We start from the raw sequence: 7888 nt of genomic DNA, 5'->3' as shown, positions 1-7888 counted from the left end.
CAGAAGGGACCATTCTCTGAAGAAGAATGTCATGCTTGGTAAAGTGGAGGGCAAACAAAAAAGGGGAAGGCCCTCAACAATATGGATTGACACAGTGGCTGCAGTGATGGGTCCAGTTATAGTAGGGAATGTGAGGCTGGCACCAGACCAGGCAGTGTTTTGGTTTGTTGTACATAACGTCGGTGTGAGTCAGAGATGACTCGATGGCATGTAACAACAGTGACAACATCCAGTCCCCTTAGTGGGACACAAGCACCTTGCATTTGCATAGCTCTACACAGCCATCTGGTGGGAGTCACAAAGACCATGGTTAGAAGAGTCATATTAAGTATTTCACTGCACCCCAGGAATTATCCTGTAACAGCTATTTCCATTGTGTCAAATTCACACATTTCTTTTTCAGTTCAGGAATGCTTCCTAATACTGGATTTTTTATTCTTCTTTGTGGTTCCCTAATTTCAAAAAGGGGGCTCTGGTAGCATAGTGGCTAAGGCACTTGACTGCTCACCAGATGGCTGGCGGTTCAAACCCATCAGCCACTCCTCGGAAGGAAGGTTGGGCAATCCTACTTCCGTAGCGATACTCCCTCGGAACCAAGGAGGGGTCGCTATGAGTCAGGGCTGACTCGACGGCACATAACAACAACAACAACAACAATTTCAAAAGATATTTATCTTCATTTCTCATACATACCATATTTCTTCACCTAATTTATTTTCCAGTTTTCTCTACTGCAATTTGGCTTTTTTTCCCCCTCTTTCTCATGTTTTGGAGTAGACAGAAGACAATGAAAGTGAAGAGTTTTAAGAGCTCTCATCTCACAGAATCTTGAAGAATGTAACTATAAACATTAGAATGGTTTCCTACTGCTGGAAAATATAGCTGAAAGATAGTTTCACATATAATGCATAGGGTATACCTGGGAGTGGTACTCGATTACCCCTGCAAAGCCCAGAAAGCCATTTTTTGAGTAGTGGGCAACTGGTGGTTTGGGAATGAGTCAATAAGAGAGACAAAGAGCATTGAAAGACAAACTCTTCTGGGGCTAGAGTCTCATTTTGATTTTAGTTTGTATACCTTTCTCAGAATATTGAATTAAAGGAAAGCCAGGACCATTTCTTGTTGGCATATATAAACCATATGCAAATGTCTGAAATGGAGTATGCTTTACTTTGAGTTCATTGGAAGCCTGAGTTTTGACTCTACTAAACAAAAATGACTATATTTAACTTCCTTTAAAAGGACTCTCAAGTGCATGAGAATGAAATAAGAGGGAATTCCTGGTTTGGGATCCTTTGTTACTTCATACATGTCAAGAAATCATTCTAGAAATGGGACTAGCTGAAATATTTTACAAATTTGCTCTTGTCCTGGAACGTCAGTGGTCTTTGAACAGGTTTCTTGAAAGTTATGTAAAACAAAGGCTGGGACTTAGGCAACACCCTGTGAAAAACTATGTATTCAGAAAGATAGACTGAGAAGACCAGATGTCCAGAAAAAACTCGTGCTCTGGGCTTCTCTTACATCTGCCTATTGTAAACATTTGAAAACTGCTGGAAACTGCAGCAGCTGCTACCAGGTTTCTGCTGGTAACCTCTGATAATGTTGGTATAACTTGAAAGACAAAGGCTCTTGAGTGAGGAATCATTTCATTCGGGAATTTCTACTGCTCTCAGAGCAACTGCTGGTAATTGCTGACAGGAACATCTCTGGTGGGAGCCACTGACAGAATCTGCAGTAGTTTGAGTCAGTTGAGAAACTTGCAAACTAAGTGCCTTCAATATTCTCCACCATCCTCTTGCGAGCCACTAATGAAATCCTGAGGGAGGGTAGAAAGAGTGAATTTTTCCATTACTATCTCACAGAAGAGAAAGAATAACAGTTTCCAGGAAACTTGAAGGCTTATATATTGTGTTAAATGAGTCCAGCAATAGAGAAATTGAACTGTAACATTATGCTAAATTCAATGTGAGAAACAGTGACACATCAGTGTAGAACAGGCATTTAATTTGTCTTTCTCCAACCTCACAACACTCTGTCTGCCTTGAGTCGGATCATCAGAGAATTGTAGGAAAGAATGAGGATAATTGGGAAATTATGCAGCTCTTCCTGGATGCTATCCACAGGCTTTAGTCCTATTCCATACCTTGAAGCAGACACTTGATTGTACATGTTTTACTATTATTATTATTGAAAAGATATATATAACACATTTGCCAGTTCAACATTTTTCATGTGTACAATTTAGTGATATCAGTTACATTAATAAAGTTGTACAGCCATCACTTATGATCATTGCCAAATTCCCCATTACCATAAACAAGAACTCACTGCTTCCTAAACAATGACTCCCTCTTTCCCCCTCACTCTCATCCCTTGTGACCACTAACAAACTTTGTTTTGTATCTGCCTATTCCTGCTATTTTATATAAGTGAGATCATACAATATTTGTCTTTTTGTGATTGATTTTTTTCACTCAGCATAATGCTTTCAAGGTTCATCATGCTGCAGCATGGGTCAGGACTTCATTTTTCTTTATGGTTGGGTAATATTCCACTGTCTCTGTGCACCACATTTTGTTTACCCACTCATCCACTGATGGACATTTAGAGTTTTAATCTCCAGAAAGGAAAAAAAAAAAAAAAAAGCAGATTATCACCTCTGTTACTGTCGTAGATTGCATTGTGTCCCCCCAAAACAAGTATCAATTTAGCTAGGTCATGAAACTCAGTATTGTGTTGTTGTCCTCATTTTGTGATCTGATGTAATTATCCTCTGTTTTATGATATGTGCTGTAAATCCTAACTACAAGTTGGTTTGATATAGTGGCTGCAACAATGGGTTCAAACATGATGATTGTGAAGATGGTATTGGACCGGGCAGTGTTTCATTCTGTTATACAAAGGGTTGTTATGCTCAGAACTGACTCAATGGTACCTGAAGACAACTAACAACAATGTTTTAATAAGGCAGAATAAGAGTGAGTTGTATCTTCAGTCATAGCCTTATAAGAGGGTGCAACTCAAGGTCCACCCTTACTCAAGTCACCTCCCTTACTCAAGTGCTCAAGTTATACTCTTACTCACTGTAACCACCCTTTCTCAAGACACACTCTTGCTTGAGTCACACCTTTTATCTTATGAGAGCTAAAAGGAGAGAGCAAGCAAAAAGGAGGTAACTGACTACCACTAAGAAAGAGGAGCTGAGAGTGGAGCATGTCCTTTGGAACCAAAGTCCCTGTATTGACAATACAGATGCAGGGAACGACTGATGCCAAGGCACAGGGGACGACTGATGCCAAGACTCATGAAGATATCCAAGGAATGCTGGGTCCTCAGATGATGAAAGAGGACAAAGACCTTCCTCCAGACCTAGTAGAGAGAGGAAGGCTTTCTCTAGAGCTGGCACCCTGAATTAAGACTTCCAGAGGGAGATAAAAAATATTTGATTGTTAAAGTCACGCAATTGTGATATTTCATTTATAACAACCCTAGAAAACAACACCTAAATGCTGTATAATTTTGCTTCAGTCCAAATCTTCTCTTTGTAGCTTCTCTTTAAAACTGTAACTTTGCCAACCAAGCCAGCACTCTTTTTTCTATCCCACACCCTCCTTATTGCAGAACCTGAATTTCCAGGTTACAAATGAGTCTAGACTTAATTAAAGAACTCTGTTTCTTCTCTGCCAGTGATAAAGCAAGGCTCCATTTTACATGGTGAAGCCCCAAACAAGGACTTCTTTTTCATGAAAACGACCCTAGAAAGACAGTTCTATATTACCTTCAGTAGTATGGGTTTTCCACATTTACTTTCTCATCTTTAATTTGCAACAGTCTGCAATTCCTTTATGAACCACGAGGGAATCTGGGACAGACAATCAACTGATTGCCAAGGCCATTTTTAACTGGTATTCTTTTTATTTTTCCCATGGGATTCCTAGTATTTTTCTCATCCTTTTGACTAATTGGAGCAAAGATGAAACTGTGCCAAAAGTAATGTTCAAAAATGGCTCCCTAGAGTTTTGAAAAGTATAAATATCAAGTAGAATGTTGGGGCCACAACTAATAAGGGACAAGATAAAAGTTCTTAAATTATGCTTTTGGGGATGCTTCTTAGAAATCATAGTGGGGGGGTAGGTTCACAGTTTGGGGCATTGAAATACCAGTGGTAGAAAGAATAAAATACATGAATATTTATTTTTAAGTGTCATTGATTAGAAGATTCTCAATTTCACTGCAGTTTTAATAGCTATGTATCAGAGAACATAAAAAAAAGCTCCTTTTGGTTTATTTTATGTGGAGTATTGAGTGAAGATAGCATTTGGTATCTGATAGAAAGATAGAGAAGTGATTTTAGTGATAATTTTAGAAATGTTGTAATTATTATCTGAGCTTTAGTGTGTCTAGTTACTAAGTGAAGGTGAGGAGAGCAAGGTACAACTATATATGATAGTTTGAAAAAATAGAGACTAGTACAGGCCTTGAAAGGGAGATAAGAGAACTTTACGAATTGAATTGTGAAAGGCACTGGAGAGTTCAAACACATACTATAAAATATTCTTTCCCATGCCTATGGCACTGACTCCTTTCTAGAAATATCAACCATGTCTGAAAGAATGATTTCTTTAGGAATTCTTTGCTAGAGAATTAAAAAAGAAAGTCAAGATATCCTTGTAAAGAATGAGCTTTAAACATTTAGCTCATTAATCATCCATTCTTGAATGTCACATAAAATTATTCTCTGGTGACAAAGATATGTTAGAAAAATATAATAGCCAATGAAGAAGTAAAAGCAATGCGCTTCTAACTGAATCATCTTCCTTTCCAGATCTTCTGCTGTCTTTAAACCTCACTGTGTTAGCATCCTTTGAACTAATAATCTACTGCATAAGCCTCAGATATGGGAAATGAGAAGGTAAATACATTTATTCTCCAGGAAATATCCTGGTGGCTTTTGCTTTGTTAACCACCAATTGATGTATAAAGTACTGTGAAGAGTCAGAGCAGTAAAAAAACAATAGAAGGGATTTTCATGAGAACTAGGGTCTAGTTCATGTTCTACAGCTTCTTAGTTATGTGAGGGATTGACACGTGGGCAGTGTGATTATAACTATGCAGTATCCTCTAGTGGATTGTGGGCTGAATTTTTGTTTTCAGATAGCTCCTTCCAAGGCTTGAATTCCACCATTCTTTCCATGAACTTAAATAATGTATTTTCTTAAAAGATCAGAGATTTAATAATCAATTCATTATGCAAATACTTTTTAAATAGCAATTTGTTTTTAAACGATATGGGGACATAAAATTACCTTCAACTCATTTACACTCTAGCATTTGAAAAGTAGAAGGGATTATCCTCCACATTACATTGCAGTATACACCAAACAGTAATTTAAGAGAACGGGATGTTTATATCACTCCACTCTTGGGGGACTAGAGTAGCCGGGGGTGGCAGTTTCTATTTGAGTGATCAAGAATGGATGAAAAGTGGATAAAGTTTTTCCAGGTGAAGGAAAAAAGGTGAGCAAAAGCACAGAGCAAGGGGCTACATGATAAGAAAAAGTGTCGCTACAGAGAAACTGCCTTTTATTATTGATATTTTTGGCCAGAAGAAATTAAAGGAGCTGTAATGTTTAAATGTCAGACAAGGTCAATAGTGAGCGCTGTTTGAAATCTAAGAAAAAATGTCAAGATAAAAAGATATAATAGCTTATTTTTAAGAGAAACTTGATGGCTTGGATTTCTTTCTTTTTAAAGTTTGTTGTTCTTGTGTTGTTATGTGCCGTTGAGTCGGCCGACTCATAGCGACCCCTCCTTGGGTTTCTGAGGCAATATCACTACGGAAGTAGATTGCCCATCTTCCTTCCCAGGAGTGGCTGGTGGGTTTGAACCGCCAGGCTTCTGGTTAGCAGTCAAGTGCCTTAGGCACTATGCTTCCAGAACTCCTAAAGAAAACTTTAGTAGGAGATAAATTTAAAGGAATTCTGAGAAGAAAAACCAGCAACCACTTCCTGAAAATGAAATAATATCATATATAGCAGAAGTTGAAATTTTCTCAAAGCTTACAGTGTGTGTGTGCTCTACTAAATTCTTTAATTTTAATAAAAACTTAAGATAAAGGTCCTATTAGTATCTCTATTCTGTAGATGAAGAAACTGAGACACAGAAGATACAGAGCATGTATGTAAATGGCAAAGCTAGGGTTGTTGTAAAGAAGTTTTTATTTTCATTCCTCCATTAGTATTTAAGGAACCCTGGTGGCATAGTGGATAAGACATTTGGCTGCTAACTGGAAAGTCAGCGGTTCAAACCCACCAGTCACTCCATAGAAGGAAGACAGGATGATCTATTTCCATAAAGATTTACAGCCTTGGAAACTCAATGGGGGTCGCTATGAGTTAGATTCAGCTTGATGGCAGTGAGTTTGGGTTTTGGTTTAATTAGCATTTGATCTTGGCAGTAGGAAAAGATCATCCTAGACTTCAATATTATAAGAGATGTGGAAATACCACTGGAAATAGGTGTCATCTCTCTGTTCTGAAACACTTCCATTAAGTCACATAATCAACAAGATATTTTTCACTAGTAATACTCCTCCATTCTACTATTTATTGCCCTTCAACTCATAGTGGACCACTTATCTGAATCTTTCGGTTTAACATAATCTGTTCCTTCATTCCTCTTCTCCTTAGGTCTATCCCTGGAATCAAGTCAACGAAGCTAATATCTCCTCTGTAACAGAGTGCCTTTTGCTGGGATTCTCTAGCCTTTGAGAAACCCAGCTCATTCTCTTTGCTGTTTTTCTGTGCCTATATCTGATTATCCTCAATGGGAACATCACTCTTATCACTGTCATACGTCTGGAGAGCATTCTCCATGTACCTATATACTTCTTTCTAGGGATCCTCTCCATATCTGAGACATGCTATACATTTGTCATTTTGCACAAGATGCTTATAAACCTGTTGTCTCTGCTCAGAACAATCTCATTTGTTAGCTGTGTCACTCAGATGTTCTTCCTTGGCTTTGCTGTCATGAATTGCATGCTACTGGGAGTGATGGGTTATGACCACTATGCTGCCATCTGCCATCCACTTTGCTACCCCATCCTTATGAACTGGCAGCCAACTGGTAGCCACTTGTGCTGGCATTGCCTTTCTATTCTCACTAATAGGAACCTTCTTAGTCTTTAGACTCCCTTTCTCTGGCCCCAACAAAGTCAACCACTATTTCTGTGACATCTCACCAGTTATCTGGCTTGCCTGTACTGACAGCAACGTCAATGAACTGGTCATCTTTATTGGCAGAGTTCCAGAACTCATGGTTCCCATGACTTTTTGCATCTCCTATGGCTTCATTGTTCACACCATCCTGAAAATCCCATCAATAGAAGGCAAGAGAAAAGCCTTCTCCACTTTGTCCACTATGCTTCCTTTGTCTCCCTGAGACCATCATCCAAATACTCATCCAGCAAAGACAGGCTGATAACAGTGACCTATACAATTGTTACTCCTTTACTAAACCCCATTGTGTATAGTCTCAGAAACAAGGATGTTCAGATGGCCATTCTGAAAGTGATTGGTTGTGGAGGATTTCACCATAAAACTCTATAATGAGAACATTTCACACTATGGGAAACACCTTAACAGAGAGTATAGCAATATTATAATACTGTTGTCTTTAGAAAGCATTTTACTGGCTTTGAATTGCAACCTTTCTCATGGCATTATTTCGATGGGCATTGTGGGGTGCAGCTTTAAAATTGGGTTAATTCTTAATTGAATTCTAGCCTCAAACACTTCTAAAACTTGTACCAAGAAGTATTTTGATTTTTTAGCATACTGAGTTAAAGAATTATTTTATTCTTCAATGAAGAATAAGTAACACA

The 7888-nt window shown here is 38.3% G+C and overlaps 1 pseudogene; it reads left to right on the top strand.

The window, feature by feature from the left end:
- Positions 1 to 3216: 3216 nt before the first annotated feature.
- LOC103202824 lies at positions 3217 to 7613 on the top strand (annotated as a pseudogene).
- The last annotated feature ends 275 nt before the right edge of the window (positions 7614 to 7888 follow it).

The sequence above is a fragment of the Orycteropus afer genome, unplaced genomic scaffold (genome assembly GCF_000298275.1).
Source record: "Orycteropus afer afer isolate SDZICR_OR568_19922 unplaced genomic scaffold, OryAfe1.0 scaffold00193, whole genome shotgun sequence".
Classification (NCBI taxonomy): domain Eukaryota; kingdom Metazoa; phylum Chordata; class Mammalia; order Tubulidentata; family Orycteropodidae; genus Orycteropus; species Orycteropus afer.
This window is presented reverse-complemented; position numbering and strand designations above follow the sequence as displayed.